This window comes from Athene noctua, chromosome 1, assembly GCF_965140245.1.
Source record: "Athene noctua chromosome 1, bAthNoc1.hap1.1, whole genome shotgun sequence".
Taxonomy (NCBI): domain Eukaryota; kingdom Metazoa; phylum Chordata; class Aves; order Strigiformes; family Strigidae; genus Athene; species Athene noctua.
The window spans coordinates 181,622,811-181,643,127 of NC_134037.1; positions in this window are offsets into that span (position 1 = coordinate 181,622,811).

Below are 20,317 nucleotides of genomic sequence, written 5' to 3' on the forward strand. Positions count from 1 at the left end.
TACAAATATATATAAGCCTGATGTTCTTGATGGGAAAGTTTCCTGTCATCAACTATCCTATATGTCCTGTAGCTGCTTCTCTAGATGGACAAAGATCTCCCACATATCCTATACCACATCCACCAGCCCTTTTTTTAATGTCTTGTTGTTTTGCCAATTATTGGGCCTAGCATAAAGATGAACCAATAACTAAATTATATTTGATACAAAAGGGTCAGTACATGGGTGAGCATTGGGGTTACAAACAAGTCAGTCAGATTATACATAATTGACATCAATCCCACAGACCCCAACAACACCACCACACAACCAACAATGGGTGGAATAAATGGTGAAATGCAGTGTCCCATAGAAGGTACAGGAGACAACTGAGTCAACAAGCCAAATACATAAGACCAAGGAAGCCACCTACTGAATCTCTACAGAGCCTGCGTTTACAAAGGCCAGACCTGACTGGAGCCCAGTTCTAGGGAGGTCCTCCCCCAACAGGAAACTCTGCAAAGTGCATCCACCTCACAGACAGACACTGCCCATTCCTGCAGGTGGTCCCAGCTTTTATCCCCAAATGGGACACCTGACCTTTGCTTACTTAATTTAGACACCTGGGGCTCATTTGCCCAATGGCACCACCCTGGAGGGAAGCCTAAAGGCAAACTCACCCCCCCTTTGTGAAGGGCTGTGGGAATCACCCATACGTCAACCTTAATTTGGGGCTTGGGGTTGAAACCCCAGCATTTCACTCATCCATGCTGGACCATGTGAAACAGTCCTAGGCACCTACATGAAGGCATCTGATTTGCTTCATGGATGTCTGGTGTGATAAGTGACTCCAAGCAATTTTCAGGAAACATTACATTTATTGTACACAAGTTGTGTACAGTACAGCTTTGCTGCAAGGATGGACATGCTGCATGTGTGCTGTCTAGCTGACATGTCAGTCCCAGAGTCTCTGAAGACTTGTTTCTTGCACATCGTTAGCCATAGCTCAGCCATACAGATTTCTATTTAGAAAATTCCTGAACAGAGGATGGAGGCTTAGTACATGAGAATAAGTCTGCAGAGATGACTTAAACTACCCTTTACATATGACCAGTGACAAAAGATTACAAAGAAAATTACCAACTGTTTCTCTTGTGACTTTCACAGCAATTCACTCCACTGGTCAATAATGAGTTTATTTTCAGAGAGCACGCTGGTCAAAATTTACATTTAAAAAAAAAAAAAAAAGACAATTCAACTAGAAAAAAATCAATGGAGGAAGGAATATGTTAATTTAAAAAAACTGATGACAAAAAACATGTATATTGATTTGAATCATTTTGATTTTCCATTACTTTTTTGATGTTAGAGAATATTGTTTCAAATATGATTAAAATCGTTTGCTTTGTGCTGATTTACTTTGCTTAACTATATAAAATATGCAAACTACTGTTCTATTATGTTATAATTATATAACATATTTTACATTATAATATCTTGATGTTATCTGAATGAAACAATTAAACAGTTCTGAATAATTTTTCTTATTCTGTGGGAAGCTGGTTTTGTTTGATTGTGAATTAAGACAAATTTGAAAGTGTCAAGATTTTCCACAAGATAAAATTATGATCTTTACCAGCTTCAATAATAAGAGAGGGGACAGAAAATCTTGCAAGTCTGGGCACACAGTCTGTATGAACTGTGGTGTTTCTGTCCAGCTGAAATGCTTATTCATTTAATACAGGTGAGCCAAAACCATGACTGAAATATCACTTCTACTTTTGTTTGCATTCTTTCAATAGCTGTTTATGGCTGGAGAGTAACTGTTTACATGTATAAACATGTATACACATTTCCTATTTGTATTCATTTCTGTAATTGCTTATAAGGTTTGCAAATCCTTTATTATAAATATCTCCTTCTAGAAGCTTTGTTCTTCATTTCATGTATGTTTGCAAACGATGTTTGCAAACCTACAGAAGCTTCTAGGTAAAAGCAACTGTCTTGGTTTTAGACCTCTTTCATCCTTAGACATCCTGGGCCTCCCTCTTGTACCCAAAAAAACAGCAGTGCAAGTCTGTGGAGAGAGCAAACATAAGTCTGTTAATTTTAGAAGATCCTGAGGATCTTAACTTCCATGGCTTATGCAGAATACTACCTGAGATAAATTCAGTGTCATTCTGCATGGATGGACAAGAAGCTCTGGGACAAGCTTAGAGATAAAAAGAAAATTTACAGAAAGTGGAAGGATGGCCACGCAGATTGGGAAGAATATAAAGAAGTTGTCTGAGTAGCTAGGGATCAGTTTAGGAAAGCAAAAGCCCAGATAGAATTAAATCTAGCCCAGGACATCAAGGGGAATAAGAAAAACTTTTTTTGGCATGTAAATGATAAAAGGAAGGCTCAGGAAGATGTGGGTCCTCTCTGGAAGGGAACAGAACTGGTCAAGGAGGATATGGAGAAGGCTGAGGTTCTCAATGATTTCTTTGCCTCAGTCTTTACCAGCAAGGGCTTCAGCCACACTGCCAAATATGTAGAATTTGAAGGTGGGGAGTACTGGGAGAAGGATAATCCACCCACTGTCAGTGAAGATCAGGTTTGAGAACATCTAAAGAACCTGAAGGTGCACAAGTCTATGGGGCCTGATGAGATCCATCCACAGATCCTGAAGGAACTGGCAGATGAAGTTGCTAGGCTACTCTCCATCATATTTGAGAGGTCATGGCAGTCTGGAGAAGTGCCCACTGACTGGAAAAAGGGAAACATTGCCCCCATTTTTAAAAAGGGATAAAAGGAATATTCAGGCAACTACAGGCCAGTCATTCTTACCTCCGTGCCTGGCAAGATCATGGACCAGATCCTCCTGAAGGTTCTGCTAGGGCATATGGATAATGTGGAGGTGACTAGTGGCAACCAACATGGCTTCACCAAGGGAAAATCCTGCCTGACAAATTTGGTGGCTTTTTATGATGGAGTGACAGCATCAACAGATAAGGGAAGAGCAACTGATGTCATTTACCTGGATTTGTGCAAGGCCTTTGACACTGTCCCACGTGATATCCTGGTCTCCAAGTTGGAAAGACATGGATTTGATGGATGAACCATTCGGTGGATACGGAATTGGTTGGAAGGCTGCACTCAGAGGGTTGCGGTCAATGGTTCAATGTCCAAGTTGAGACCAGTGACAAGTGGTGTCTCTCAAGGATCAGTACTGGGACCGGTACTGTTTAATATCTTTGTTGGTGATATAGATAGTGGGATGGAGTGCACCCTCAGCAAGTTTGCCGATGACACCAATCTGTGTGGTGTGGTTGACATGTTGGATGGAAGGGATGGCATCCAGAGGGACCTGGACAGGCTGGAGAGGTGGGCCCAGGCCAACCTCCTGAAGTTTAACAAGGTCAAGTTTAAGGTCCTACACTTGGGCTGGGGCAATCCCAAGCACAGATACAGTCTGGGTAATGAGTGGATTGAGAAGAGTCCTGGGGAGAAGGACTTGGGCGTGTTGGTGGATGATAAGATCAATATGAGCCAACATGTTTGCATTTGCATTTGCAGCCCAAAAAGCCAACCAGATTCTGGGCTGCATCAAAAGAAATGTGGTCAGTAGGTCGAGGGAGGGGATTCTGCCCCTCTGTTCTGCCCTCGTGAGACCCTACCTGGAACACTGTGTACAGTTCAGCAGCCCCCAACACAAGAAGGATATAGAACTGTTAGAACGAGTCCAGAGGAGGGCTACCAAGATGACCAGAGGGCTGGAACACCTCTCCTATGAGGACAGGCTGTGAGAGTTGGGCTTGTTCAGCCTGGAAAAGAGAAGGCTCCAGGGAGATCTCATAATGTCTTTCCAGTATCCGAAGGGTGCCTACAAGAAGGCTGGGGAGGGACATTTTACAAGGGACTGTAATGATAGGATGACGGGGTAATGAGCGAAAGCTGAGGGAGGGGAGGTTTAGACTAAATATAAGGAAGTTTTTTACTGTGAGGCTGGTGAGGCACTGGAACAGGTTGCACAGAGAGGCTGTGGATGCTGCATCCCTGAAAGTGTTTAGGGTGAGGTTGGATGGAGCCTTGAGCAACCTGACCTAGTGGAAGGTGTCCCTGCCATAGCAGGGGGGTTGGAACTAGACGATCTTTGAGGTCCCTTCCAACCCAAACCATTCTGTGATTCTATGATTCTTATATCTTGGAGAATTAGACTGCAAACTATGAAATAATCAACTTGGCTTTAACAATATTTTAATTTTTCAAAATCACCACAATAGAATAAAATATATCATCCTAATACATAATTACAAGCACTGTTATTCAATACTGATATTTATTCCTTGGCTGTAGAAGATTAGGGCCTTCTGTCAAAAACTACTGTGAGGGTAATTCTCTCTGTAGACAGAGAAAGAGCCTTTGTCTTTCAAAATAATATTAAGAGGTAAAGAAAGAAGGGATATGTTTGAGTATCATCCTGAGACAAAGTCGGGATATCACCCACATATGTATCCATACATAAATGGAGAAGCACTCCCAGTTCTCACCATTTAGATGCAGCCTGACTGGTCAAAAGATAAATAAATAAATTAACCTCTAAGCTACCGTGGGAAGTCAATTGCTCAGATGTGTTAAAAATAGCCTCCTGAATTCTCTCCTGTCAAAGCAGATTTGTTTATAAGGACATGAGACACAAGCATGCAGTGAAACGCAATCTAGATAATCCATTTATTGGTTTAGGCAATTATTTGAACAGCCTAATTGAATGAACCTAATGTAAGGAGTTTCCTAAAAGGACTGTTTCTAAGTGATCAGTGGATAAAAGGATGCCTACTGTTACAGCATGCTTTAATGAAGGTTAGCGACAGATACCTTAACCCTGGCAGGAAAATCAGGTACTTACTGGTGACATCCCTGAAGGTAAAGGTGACCTGTGTAAAGAGAAATTCCTTCCTTACCTGTTCTTCATTAATCAAGGTGCACCACAGGATAGGATATCTCTAAACAAGGGGAGTAGAGAGTAAAAGCTGATAATAAAACTAACATACTTGAATTCTGGCTCCCCTCCCATATATCCCACCGAATTTACCAATAGTCATTAACAATCAAAATTAGGAACACGCTCAGTTTCCATAAGATGATATAGGCAATGTGTTTACTGACTGGCTCTGTACAGTCAGAGGCATTAGAGGATTGTGTCACTGAGTGTCAGTGAACTTGAGTCTAGAATACTCTCTATAAAAATTTTCATAAGGATTTCTATTCAGCTCAATAATAAAGCCATCAGCTGAATACTTTAAAGTCTGATTTCAAACTGAAACTCACACCAGCACTGTCAGTATATTTATTCAGCATTAATAACGGCTTTGCTGATTTATGGTTCTGCTGATAAAGTAGAGCAAATACACAATACCCTTCTCCTCCTGATAAGAATAGAGAAATATCAAGATGTGATTTTGTAAACAGATTATTTTAAAGAGAGTTAGTACCTAGAGCTGGTAAACAATATCCAATACCAAAAGCACCAAAAAGATATATAAAGAAAGGCTTTTTTAAAAGGAGTAGAAAACTTGGAGGAGTTTAGACACTTGAGTGACATCAGTCCTCTCTAAACTTGTGAAGGGTATGAGCTAAAACAGTCAGACATCTAATTAGTTATTTTCACACTCCTTTAGCTAAATACTGGTTTTGAACAAGTATCTGTGGTCTAGATAATATACACAATTGTTCCAGATGTTAAATGCCATCCAGTAGTTTCTAGAAATAAATATGCTTAAGTTATGAGTGTGAAGGTATTGAAAAGTCCTCCTATGCAATACAGGTATTTCATTCTCACAAAAGTAAAGACAGCCTTCTCTCCCCTTCTTTTTCAGTATTTTGAACCCCTGAATTCAAGAAGCATATGCTTCAATGCACCCTTATCTGAGGCAATACCTTAAGAACAGTAGCTCAGGCCAACATCTGCAGCTGTACTCTTGTTACAGCTTCTTAAAACAGGAACCCACCACACAGGCATAGAGATTTCTCATCGTTTCAGGGTGCCAACTATTTCTTTGTCAGAGATTATCTAATTGGTAAATACCTAATTAAGGGAACAGTTGTTGTGGGAAATACCTAATTAGTAGAACAGTTGTTGTCAGCCTGTATCTAGATCAGTTGCTTCTATTGCAGACCTCAAGGGCTCATGCCCAAGAAAGCTTGTTGAGCTCTGACAGCTAATCTAATACAGTGTGCTATCTACCTCCGATCTTAGCCCTGCCTGTATCCCCAGACCATCACAGCTAAACACTGCAAACATTTGCTAGGAAATCATGAATAAGCCCTTTGCAGAGCACATGCAACAAATGAAAAGCTTTGGGGATGTGTCTGCTCTACCCTATATATAATCTGTGCATGCACGCTGAGCCTATGGCTTTCAGGACATGGGGATTTAAGCTCCAGAAGCTCATGTAGTATGCCCAGAAGCTGTCTGGTGTTTACTCTAAGTGTTAGCTTTGCTGCCCTTGCAGAGCACAGTCATTCAGCATGTGTGCTAAGGCTGTGTATGGAACTACCAGATACATGCCAGTCTGGAAAAATGAGCAAATTCCTCTAATTTCCTGCCTGAGGAAAGGAGATAGGCCTTCAGTGCTCAAAAGTTAAGTGTCAGCTCTGAGGCTTGCCAGGAGCTGTGAGTTTTCCATGGGTGCCTGAGAGAAACAAACACAAGTGTCTTTGGTTCATCCAGCTAGCCCTAGAGAGCCAAGGGATGACCACCTCATCCAGGCTGGATGGGATTATGCTCAAGAAGTGCGATAGGACAGGGTAAAGTAAAACAGACCTCAACATTTGCAGTCCATATATGGATCCGTAACACAATGAGCAGGATCTGAAATGGAACTTCCCAGTCTCACGCTTCTAAACAACAGTAGCACTTCTAGAAAACAGAGATATCCTATTGTGTTTGTAACTGTTTACAGACAGAGCCAGGAGCAGTATAGACACTTGCAGACCCTGAGAAGCCTGTTTCTCTGGTCATCTTTCAATTCGAAGTGCCCTGGCTCCTCTAGAGAAGAGGATTGCCATACTGGGCCAGTAAGGTAATGCACACCATGGGCTGCTGGCGGGAGGGGAGCTCTGCTGTCCAAAAGGCACAGTTTTCCACTTTTCCACTCACCACACTCAAGGCAGAAAAAAACATCCAGAGGCAAAAGGCTATTCAGCTGGTCCCTGAGCAGACACAGGATGCCCAATCACAGGGTGGTGACAGGCTGAAAGCAGGAGGCAGCCACCTGAGCCACAGGCCATGCAGCAACCTACAATTAGCATTTGCACAGCTATCAAGTGCTTTGAAAATGTACTTTATCCCTACTTAACCCCCCTTCAGCTCCATTTCCCCATGGGTACTCAAGAACTCGGTGGCTGAACTGGAAAATTTATTTCTTGCTGGCTCCAGTCTTTTCCAGGAACACAGGTGCTACTTTAGTAGCTCCCTGAAGATGCTTTTTATGCCTAACAACAACAAACTAAATTCTTCTGACAGCGGATTAATTATAGGGGACTCCAAGTAATAGAAAAGGCAAGTGCAAAGTGCCCCATTTCAAATTTTAAGACAAAAGTATAATCCGTGTTTGCCTGCATTTTTTTCCCCCTGCCATCAGTACCAGTTTATTCTTACTGTCTATTCAGCTAAAGAAGTGAGGGTTCAACCTAATTTTACCCAGTCACCCTGCGGAATGCGTTCCTGCCAGCAGCATCCAGCTAAACCCTGTTAAAAACATAAAATCAGTAGGGCTTCTTCATACTCCACCAGGACAGAATTTGGTTCTGCTTCTTCCTTTCCTCTAGTGACTCTGACACCCTTTTCAGAAAGCATCATTATTGTCCGAAAGGCTCCAATATAACATGGGCATTTGGGTTGTGTCCTGCAGGCAAGAGCCCCTTTTTGTTTTGACAATTTCCGTAAGAATTTCTGAATGTTGCATTTTGGGTCAACTGTGCCTCAAAATATCATTCTTGTGGTGAATCCAAAGCAGACAGCACTTTGACTTGGTCTGCACAAAGTTCGGGCTGAGGGTGAAGGGAATGAACCTTATGCACAGGGAGGAAAAGCAACAACGTCTGGATGGCATTACAGCACTGTGCTAGCATGCACTGGAGCTGCAAAGAGATTTACTGTAGGCAAAATGAAACTGCTTGTCCAGCCTGAAAGAAATTCAAACAGTGAGCAAAAGGGTAAACAATGAGAATGAATTTATTTATATCTGGTGAAATGCTGTTGAAGTTACTGTTTAAAACATTTTCCTCTGGAACATAACTTCTCTATAATACAGTTAAAGACAGCTGAGGTGAGATGATCTCTTCTAACTCCAGATATCAACACTAGTTATATTAGGGGCCTTTTACCATCTGTTTTGGATGTTTCCTTTAGGATTAGGAGAATTGCCCACATTTCTCCCTTGACTACAAAGGGAGATCAGACAACAAGCACTGATGCAGAGGACTATGGTCAGCTGAATCCCACTCAGGCTGACAAGGGGACAGTTTTTAACCCAGCACTACCTTTTCAAACAAAACAAACACTGTTTTTCCCTCTGTAATTAAGAGGAGTCAGACTTCACCCAAATGAGCTCATCAATTCCTTTTCCCCTTTTTGTCATGGATGAAGCAAGAGGTAGCATGTTTCCAAGTCAGGAGTAGAGAAGAGCGGTGACACAATTCAAGGAAGGAAAGGGAAAAGGAGAAAGCACCAGAAGTAGGGCAGAGAGGGATTTTTCCCAGTGTTGATGCTGCAGATAGCACACTGGTTCAGCTCTAGCTGACAAAAGAGACATGTATCGTGTAAACATACAGCCAAAATGGAGCTATCCCAGGAAAACGTAAAACATGGAAATTGTCAACAGATTTTTTAAACTGTATTAACCTTTGATATCTAAAACATATACTTGAGTAAAATATTTAGGTCCCTTTGATGATTAGGCAAAACTGGATCAGGCTAAAAGTGTACACCGCAATGTCAAAGACCTGTTGGATGTATTCCATTTGCTGTAAATTTTACCTGTAGAGAGTCTAACTTTGGTTAGAAAATAAAAAGCCCATCCTAGCTGTCCCCACTTTGTGAATTTGAATCTATCATGATAAGAAGCAGCAACAGAAATGGACAGGATAATTTTGAACTGTGTCTGAGCAGCTTGGCAGCAGCAGGGCAGCTATTTTCTGTGTGATGCTAGAAAACACCCCTGTGGCCCATGGCTTTCAGTGCTATCCTTTTTATTACCCAGAAAAGTTGAGGAAGCCAGAGGGAATTCAGAGAAACAAAACAAAAAGGGCTGAAGTAATGAAAGTACAGAAGCAGCAAGTATACGTTACACATGGAGTTATGATTTTGAGGATATATTGAGGAATGCAGGAAAATTTTTTAAAATGGGTGTTTACTGAGATGAAATCAACCTAGATTTTTTACAGTAAAGGGTATGAAAGACCAGGAGGACTATGAAAAAGACAGGGTTTTTTTAAAAAGAAGAGGTATAGAGATGTCCAACCTATTGCACTATTTGGGTAAGAGCAAGATGGTGTAGACAGGGGTCTGCCTGAACTTCAAAAGAAACCTGGCTTTGGTGGGTAGTCTATGTCAGCTTACATGTTGTTAGAGAAACCTCACCGAACACCTGTTTGTAAACCACATGAGGACTGAACAGACCAGAAAAGATGAGATTATTTCTACCTGTTAAGCCCCACCATGACCTTTCTCTACCAAGGAAAGGGACCAATGGAAGATAAGGACAGGGAAGCAAAGTGGAGGTAGTAACGGCAGAGGATTAAAGCTTGAGAAACTAAGAAAAAGTTCAGCCTGATGTTTAAGTTTGGCAAACTAGTGATAGTAAAGTAGAAGTGGATCTGCCTCCTGTGCATGCACCAGTAACAATCTTGTTACTGTGTGCTGGACTCATGGTTTGACACCCCACTTCATCTTGCATTAGGTTTTGTTACCAACCCTGAGCACAGCTTTCCCAACTTCAAGTTTAACAACCCTTTGGGGTCAAATGGGGTTGACACAGCTTGGTGAGCCTGAGCTGGGCTGCTTGTTCAGTTTATGTCAGCTCACTATCCTAAGGGTATTATTCTTCATCAGAGCATCTCATTTTCCATAAACTGTTCTCTTAAATGCTTGAGTAATCACTCAAAATTGGTCAGATGACCATTCATGCACAATAGCTACACTAAAAGTCCAGGGAACAGAACATTCACCTCTCTTATACAGAGATAAAGGGACATGGGCTATTTCACAGCTAGGTTGAGCTTTTTCTTTTCTAACCAGAGTTGGACTCTCTACAGGTGAAAATTACAGCAAGTGGGATTCATCCAACAGGTCTCGGACCTTTGCAGTGTGCACTTTTAACCTGATCCAGTTTTGCTTGTTTCCTCCATTGGTCATCAAAGGCACCTAAACATTTAGCTTAAGTATATGTTTTAGATACCAAAGGTTAATACAATCTCAAAAAGTCGCAGCCCAAAATTTTACAACTACATCTAACATGAACAGCATTGCCAGATAACTGCTGGTAATGGCCACAACCCTGCTTCTTGCTTACCAGACACCCTTTTCTCCTTCTGGAAACCCAAAGGAGTCTGTCCCCCATCAGCTCTGCCCCCACACCAGCAATTCTCAGTGAATTGCCAAAACCAGCATTTACTCCTCTAACAGCCACTCAGTGCAACCTAGGCTCAAGTTGCACTGTTTGCCTGCTGACACACTGGATTAAAAGTGAAATTTTGTGAATAAATTAGTTGTGACAATTGACTGGGAGGATTAGATCCCCCAGGTCTAACTACAGAATTTGTGTATCAGGAAACTGATACCCTGATGAGGAAGGACTTCTGGGTCATTTATAGCTTCCTTCTCCTCATGCAGCAGAAATTCAGTCAGATTTCTTCAGCCTCTTACTGTATTTTTAATGATCATAAATACTTTCTATCAATAATACTGTCATTTTTTCTCCCTAAGACTTCAGCTCACAAGTGGAAGTACATCCCATTTCTTCTTATTTCATGTGGAGACTGCTTTGCTGATTTTTCTGGAGTATTTTGAGCATCAGTGGAGGCTATACGGATTTGGCTGGGTGGATGGACAGGGTCTGGAGGAGAGTTTTCAGGACACATATGTTTTTGCAGTTTCTTTGTCTGGCACTTGATGAAAACCTGGGATCTTCACTAAGTGCACACCCTGAGCGAGAAGGACGAGAACCTACAAGAGGAAATTTTCAAGGAATTAAAACACACATGCACACATTACCAAGGCAATTTAAAATTTCTATTGGTCAGGTATGGTATTGGGAAGACTGTCAGAGGGAATACAGCTCTGAGGAGTAGCAAAGATGCTCTCTAAGGAGGAATCAGATAAAATAGTTCAGCATGAAAAGTATTCACAAAGGCATCCCTGATCATGACAGCCATTGCACAGGAGAAAGATCAAACCCATGTTATAACTGAAGTAAAACCTGCAGTGGGAGCTCAGAAGTTTCTCAGCACTGTGGGATCTTCCCCCAAGGAGAAACTTTGCATAAACAGCCATTGTAGAGAAGCTGGAGATGCACCCAAGACAGCATGAACAAATTCACTTGAGAGATGCTGTATAAATATTTGACATGGAAGAAGAGCTTAACATAAGAGCTCTCTCAGCCATAAAGGAATATGCCAGCTCCCCTGGCCGGGCAGCAGGAGAGGCCACAGCTCTGTGGAGAAATCAGAACAAGAGTCCATGCAGGAGAAATACCAAAGGATGACCTGCGAGAGACAGAAAACCATCCAAAAGACATCCTTGCTAAATCATAGGCCCCACACTGGATGAACACCTCAGAAGTGCGCTGAGAAGGAGGAGGGCCTTTGTGCTTGTGCCTGTTCTGTTGGAAGCGGAGGACCCACACAGGAGAAAGACTTAGGAAATGGGCCAGATGGGAAAAATCCTATCCCCTGGGGGAGTCCTCACAGAAGAGAGGACAGATTGAATGCAGAGATGATCCCTCCTTTGCTCCTACACCAGGAACAAGGTGTTTGGGTTGACATGTAGGCACCTAGGGAGGCTTCCTGAGCACTCTGCAGTCATAGGGACAGGGACTTGGGGAGGTGAGAGAAGGACAAGGAGTGAGATGGGCACTGACAGGAGCAGTTGTGGCACCAGGGGAAAGGAGGCAGGTGGCACAAGTCTGTGTTTTGGCTCATCCTGGGTGACTGTTAGAATAAGAAGCCCAAGAGAAAGTAGCCAGCTCCCCGTGACATGGAGGCATGTTGGAGAGAGCATCCAGTTCAGCCAGCAGTAGGATCAGGAAGAGACAGGTGAGCAAAAGAGTGCAGGAAGGAGGTTGTTTTACAGAGGTGAGGGAACACTACCTTACTAATGCAAGGAGTTTAAAATGCCATGTTCACATTTGGCTTCAACTCCTTCTCATATCCCACTCCTGGGAACTTCCAAAAATCGCCTCTTTGGAAATGGCATGTCTTATATACAGTACGTTTTCACTTTCTCCAGACACATTTAAATACTCTCTGACCTCTGCGTGAGGTCAGAGTGAGGGATTAATATCACTCAAACCCTTGTGAAGCCTAGTCACTGTTCCTGTTGCAGCAAATTACATTTAAATAAAGTTTAATTAATCAACAATGGCTATCTCCTGCAGACTGCAGGGGGGCATCTCCCTCTTCAAGGTAAATAACCTGCTCCTGATCTTCCAAAGCCATTTAAAAATTCTTTTTTTACCCACTCCATACAAAAAATCTTACCTAGTACTGATGCTTAAGGTACATTTACAGAATGGGAGGGATATCCTTTACAAATTCAAATCCATACTGTAGCATGCTTGCTAAAGTTCAGGGATTAAAATATTATCCTTGGTGATCATGCCATCCCCTTATCCATGCCACACTGATCTCATGTCCATTAAAACTTTCAAGGTTGATAAGCATACTTGTTTTTACATTCTGGACACCTTTTCCAGCTTTATGTTCACTAGACAAATGTAATTAGGTATAGGCATTTCTGCTTCCATTCAGAACCCTAAAAATGTGACTTTCTGATTCTAGGTTTTGTTTAATGTTGGTTTTCAGTGGACATAAAACATAAATTACTTTCTACATCAAAGGGCAACTCAACACACATTTCTGTCTTCTGACTTGATATTTTTGTCCACATACAAGTAGCATTTATCCCTGAAAGTTTTAAATTAATATTTGACCCTGATGAAAATGACAAAATGGCATAAAACTCTAGCCACTTTTTAGAACAGCAATATCACCTACAATTTCACAAACAGCTAACGTAGTTTCCATGTCACAGTCAAGCAAAGCCAGCATTTGAAGGGTCAACTTCAAATATGCCATCAACTATGCTTCAAAAAAATTTATATCTCCAAATTATTTTTTTCATTTCAGAATTCTGCAATAATGATGATGTTGCACAATGAAACAGAGCTGGGAACATTTAGGAGTGTCAGACATTTTTTAATATTTCCAAGATCCTGAAGCATTGAACAAACATAGTCAAAGTCTGACTCATAAATATTTTTCCATCCCTGTTGCCTCAGGGAGGAATGCTTTTTCTTAGCCAAGACACTCCAGTTTCTTGCACATCTCTCTTCCCTTCTGTGGCTGTGGTTGCCAGCTGATGAGAAAGACACATGACAAGCTACAACATGTTCTTGCAGGTCCATGTTATCTGTGCAGTTCAGATAGATAGCAGGTAGATACTACTAAGACCCACTACCACAATTTAAAGTAGACAATAAGAGCCCCTCTCAGGACAGGTCGTAAGGCTCTTGTATTAAAATAATTTAATTTCAGTGGCTCCTTTTGCATTTTTCTTTATTTTTATCTACAAATATTTCTTAGCCTTTCCCACTCTCACAGCCAACCCCCCATATTTTGCATTTGTGCCTTTCCCCTGTTAAGCCCCTCAAACACTCTTCTTAGAGTGTTTTGTTCCCTTGTGCCATTTTCCCCACAGCCATGACTGCCACTGCTCTACACTGTGCAGCCCACTTCTCTGAACAGCTGTGGTAAATACAGGTAGGCACTTCTTAAAGCAAGGTTTTTTCCCCTAGAACCACGAGCATTCTTCTCTCTCATAAACCCTTGTAGAATCACAATATCCCCAGTGAAGTCATATCTTACCAGGACTCATAGTCAGCAGCTGTGCTTTCCAGTTCCAGATGTTCTCTTCTTTCAAAACCATATGAAATCTGAGTTTCTTTTAAAAGCAGTTATAAGATAGTTACAAGTTACAAGTACCCCGTTTCTCAACAGTTTGTACGTTTTCAAGCCTAATTCCCATTTGCTGCCACTGAAGTTGGGGAGCAATAATTCTCACAGAAATTCTTGCTGCTGGTGGTGGTGCTGTCTTTCAAATAGGTGTTTGCAGTGCAGAGAACTGTAGAGCTTTTTGAAGACTCTCTCCTGATAATTTGTCGGTGTAAAGGTCTCTGACACTGCTTCATGGTCTTTTGGTGCTCTGCAGATTTTATGCTATGGGTTGATGATTATTTTATAGGTAAGATAACCATATGCATAAGAGACAGACAAAGATTCAGTATTGAATAAACATAGAAGTTTTCACAATAAAAAGCTGTTGACATTTTATTTGATCATGGAATCATAGAATAGTTTGGGTTGGAAGGGACATTTAAAGGTCCAACACCCCTGCAATGAGCAGGGACCTCTTCAGCTAGATCAGGTTGCTCAGAGCCCTGCTCAGCCTGATCTTGAATGATTCCAGGGATGGGACATCTACAACCGCTCTGAGCTACCTGTTCCAGTGTTTCACCACCCTCACTGTAAAAGATTTCTTACTTATATCTGTTCTAAATCTACCCTCTTTTAGTTTAAAACCACTACCCCTTGTCCTATCGCAACAGGCCCTGCTAAAAAGTCCCTCCCCATCTCTCCTGCAGGCCCCCTTTAAGTACTGGAAGGCTGCTGTAAGGTCTCCCTGGAGCCTTCTCTTCTCCAGGCTGAACAACCCCAACTCTCCCAGCCTGTCCTCATAGGGGAGGTGCTCCAGCCCCCTGGTCATCTTTGTGGGCTCCTTTGGACCCAGTCCAACAGGATCATGACATTCTTATGTTGGGGGCCCCAGAGCTGAACACAGTACTCCTGGTATTTAAACATATCTCTATTCATTCTATCTATCAAGCTTTTGTCAGTGTACAAAGCAAAGACTTTCCAGCAAGCAATAACCCTTAAAAGGTATTCACTAGGACTCTTCAGTTCTTTCAAAGGTAGGAAAATTTCCTTCTCTGAGGTCCTTTTCTTCTTTGTAAGTTTATTAATACTAGAGGTGTCTCTGATTTCACCAGAAGTGTACAGGTCATCTTATTACAAAATCGTCCAAAACATATGCCAAATTCAATGTTAGCATGTTTTTTTTCCTACTGAAAAGACATGATTTACAGTTCAAAATTATTTTTACCCATATATAAATAAAATCCTTTTACAAAATAAACACAGAACGATTAACATGGATATGTACATCCAAAGTCCATTATTGCAAACAACTCTAGAGGTTCCCAAAAATTCTAGTTTTCCCCATAGGCCAAAGGAAGGGATTTGTGTTTTTTTTTTTTTCCTGGCTTTCCACTACAGCTATTTAAAGCTGCTCTTAATGAAAATGTACGATACAAAAAAAAATCAAGTTAGGCAATTATGTGACCAATGTGACTGTTGTCTTAAAGGTAGCACTAAAAGAATTACTCATTAAAAAACACTATTATGAAAGCCTTACCTGTTCTGAGTGAATCACAGAAAGCTTCTACTCTTCAACAATTAGAAAAATAAGCCTATAAGCAAAACATGAACCCCAAGGACGGGGGCAGCATATTGAAACAGAAACATTTACACACATACAGGTAGTTATAAAAAATAGGTAAGCTTGTTTCAGGGTCTCTAGAAGAAGCAGTCTTTCTGTCAGGAGGTTGTATTTTAAGATGCAGAGAAATCAATCCACTTAAAGCTGCAGTTTTTACAGTCTGTAGCAGGATACTGTCGTTTAAGTCCTACTTATGTCTCAAGAAACAGTATTACATTCTTGCAAGCAGGATGAGCCAAACCTTTTGTGTTGCTAGGGCACAGAGGAGATCACTGTTCCAGCAGTGGGATATTTATCACACATAGCAAGCAAAACATTTGTCTTTGTAAAAGTAAACCCATCAATTTTTTTCTGCTAATAGCAAATAAATGACTAAAACCCCATGACCTTCAAGGTTGTCCTCTGAGTCCTGTGAGGCTATGCTGAGTGTAGGCTGGTCTGCTACCATGAGGAATAAAACCTTTATGCTTTATAATGGGAAATTAGAATGGGATCTCAAGCAAGAGGAAAAAAGAAAAAAAGGTCCGAAATAGTGACAAATGACACTGTCCCTGACAAAATTTATCTCGGTCGTCTCTGGAGATTCTCCATGTGTTCCAAAGCAGTAGACAATGTGATACTTATTTCACCTTCCTAGTATTAATGTGAGTTTAAAGTTTCTCCCTTCCAGTTGCTGCTTTTTAAAGTCGACATAACTAGGCGTTGTGAAACTACATCTGCTCTATTTGCCATAGATTAAGATGTCCTGGACTCCTGACTTTGAGAAAATGCATGTAGAAAAAAGATCTAACATTTACTGTATATATTACTCTTTAAAGGACACTTGGTTTTTGAAACACAGTTTTCAGTCCTCTTCTGAAAGAAATCTTTACTTATTGTAAGCCAAAGATACCCATAGCTAACATTACATGATGGCAGTTTAAGTATAAAGGAGTTACATATGATATATTGGTGAAAAACAGGCAATTTTTAGATAATAAAATTGTCTGCTTTTCTTATTGCTGTATTTTTATTTTTAAAGTAAATTTTATAAAACATTTTATCCTTTACATTATAATTGGCTTTCATTTTACATTTCAAAGAGTTTTGTTTCATTGTGATGAAGAACACGATAATGTGAGGGAGAGATCATCCTGTTTCTCATTTAAAGTATATAGACATTTGAAGAACACACTCTGCTCTGTCACAAAAAAATTGTACAATTGTTATCTTGACACACATTCACTTTTACCGCATAATAGCTTAACAGAGTGCTTCTGCGTAGAGAAAAGATGGCTTAACTGGCTTCATCTACATCAAGAAAGAAAATGGGTATTCTTATGCTAAAGCATCAAGTTGTTTCTTTACCTTGCCAGAAACCTGTGTGGATAAAAGTCAGATCAATACCAACAGTCATTTTAACTTTTAATTTTTGTTAGGAGCACATTCCTGTGGAATGCTTTTTTGTCTTTGATACCATTTTTAAACTTCAGAGGCTGTGAAGAATTGACAAAACAATGCCACTATCCTGCTTTTGTTAATGACGGAAAAATGGCAAAATGTGACTAGATTACATCAACGTACACAAAAAAGTAACCATAGTGCAGTTAGCAATACCATGGACTTCTTCCAAATTATGTATTTTTACCAAAAGCAAGCTTTTTGACATTATAAAGAAGGTTTATTTCTTCAGCATCTTCTAACTGCACTTTTACAGGCAGGTAATTTATAACTGTTGTTATATAGTATTCATCCTACCTAAGCTAACAATAAACGAGCAGGCTTAGAGTTAAGGGCTCATGCTGCTTACCATTGTCAATATTTTGTGAACAAGTCTCTATTTAGAGTGGTTTATACTCTTTGTTAGTAATCATTTACTTTATGTACTGTATCAAGGGTACATTTGTCTTTTTGCTGACATTAGTTTAAAAAGTCATGTTGATATTTAAATTCTTACACTGCCCTTTACAAGGACAATTCCTGCATCAAATGCTGTAGCATAAGCACAAAGAGCTTGTCACATGTTTTAGTACTACAATAATGTTATTCATACTGTCACTATCTGTGCTGCTAACAATAACATCAGTATCAATATCCATTTATTCTTTATACTGGCATCATTCCAAATCAACCAGCCATGGACATGCCTGGAGCATCTACACTAAAATTCCCAGTTTCAGGAAGCTCCTCTTTTAGATGATGACTAAGAGTGCTAAAAAGTGAAGCTCTTATTATAGCTCACAGCAACTTTTTCCATTTAACCTTCTAACTAAGGACCTCGGGTTCAATATCTACCAATCATTTGAAGACTGCTACACTTCCTTATCACTCTTTTGACATCTTCCTCACATGTTATTTCTGCACAAAAATTATGTCGGCCCCTTTTCTGAGTGTCTGGGAACAAGAGGCAGCAGCGTCACCTAGAGACTCTATGAACACTTCATCCAAAGATGAAGAGATCATAAACAAAAAAATTAGCATCTACCACTGATTGCCACCAACTTCACCTGCCTGAAACCATCTTCATGTTGGTATCCATTTACCTGTGCTTCACTCAGTCCCCACAGACACATCATATATATTGATATATCAAAACAAACATATATAGATATTTGCACATATGCATATATATACGCATATGTGTATTTATGTATTAGAAAGGTCACATGTTTCTTTACCTGTTCTTTAGCTGCAGAATGCCTTCACTAACCATGAAAGGGTTCTGTGAATACACAGAACGTTTACTAGCAAGAGAGCTGGTAACTAAGGCCAGAGGGAAACAAGACATATCTGAATCCGAATGTAGTTTGGGGAATCCCAGAAATCCTATAAATCTCATCTACCAAGGAACAGACCAGGGGTGTGATTAGGTTTAATAAAGAACTTGCTTCATTAGACCTATCTTTTTAAACTAGTTTAATTAATTGCAATGGGGGTGAAGACTTTATATGGGTCTGAGTGATGCTATAGACTATTTCCATAGACATCCTCCACATTTTTACTTCATCCAGTTTGTGAAGAGGCACCTGGACATCTCTGCACTCTGCTGTGCCCTCTGGCAGTTCTGTTCCCAGAGCGAGCATGCAACAGACATTAAGCCCGGAGGAGATCTGAGGCATTCCTGAGTAGCCAGGAAAGATATGAGAGAAAGGCTGTTCAACAAACACATGCTGGGCATAAAAAACCGCAAGATAATAGGATTGTTGTGTGGAAACACCCCACTCCTATCTCTCAGGCTCACGGTAGCTGCGAAAATTACAACAGCCAGTACAAGGTTGGAGTTGCAGCCAGATTGAAAGAATAACGAATAAATGTGTTGTTAAACTTAAATCTGGCTCCCAGCTGGAGTTCTGCTGCAGCCTGCCAAGCACAACGGGAAAGAAGGCAACAAGGACACTAGTCAGGAGATCAGAGCGGAGGTGTCTGTAAAGAACAAAGGATATCCAAATAGTATTGTTGGCTGCAGACACTGCACTGATAATTCAGGCAGCATTTGGAAAGAGGAAACTCACAGGAGGAGAAGGGAGGGAAAGAAAACAAAGGTGGCAGAGGAAAAGAAGAGAATGAAATGGGACAAAACAAAGGTAATGAGGAAAAGGTAGAGCTGTAGTGTCCTTCAGCATTTAATGATGAGAAATCTTTGACTGAGATTATAACTATTGATCAACAGGCAAGAAGAATTACATGAAAGAGGAGAGACAATGCTGCTGAGAGGGGCCAGATATCGCAAGACAGGGGTAATTTTTCAGACTCTTGGGACAAATACCACTGTAATAAAATGTTACACTCTCCACAGCATGCAACCCCACAACTGTGTCCAGCAAAGTGGTTATGGACCACTTTATGAACTGGGTCAGGGAGCTGGTGGGAAAAGCAGGAAGAGAGAGATCAAATTCTTCACTCATGCCATTTCTTAGAGGGAAGAGTATAAGAGCATGTTGCCTCTTGCACTATCTCATCTTGACCTGGACTGACTTGCTGAGGGGAGAGGAAGAATTTAAAAAGCTACAAGAATAAAAATCAGTGAGGATGTAACTAAGGACAGGGACACTCGGCCTCACACAGCACTGTGAGAAGTAAAAAATATAGTTTATATAAAAGAGTTGACACTGAGAAAGAAGGCTGTAGCCTTAAAACTATAGATTTTCCCCAGAATAGCTTTCTTGGACTACTAGGCCGTTTAGCTCAACTTCCACTGGAAAAATCCTCACCTTTTTTTGCAAGCCTTTCATGATTATTTGTCATTCTCTGCTCTTGCCTTCCTTCTAGACTTCTAACACTTAATCAGATCTAATTTATTAGCAAAGTGAGTTTCAATTGCTTTAAATTAATGAGTGAAGATACACTTTCTTTCTTTAGCTCATCCCTAGCTAAATCACTGCTGCAAACACCAGCTACTAAAAGATGCAGAGAACATTCTATATGTTATGTCCTTCCGCGTCCCCTATCCAGTTCAGTTCAGTAGGTCAGACTTCATGCTCTGTACCCACTGGAGAATACATTCACCATGGGGGTAGGATGCTACCAGAAGAGAACCAGTTG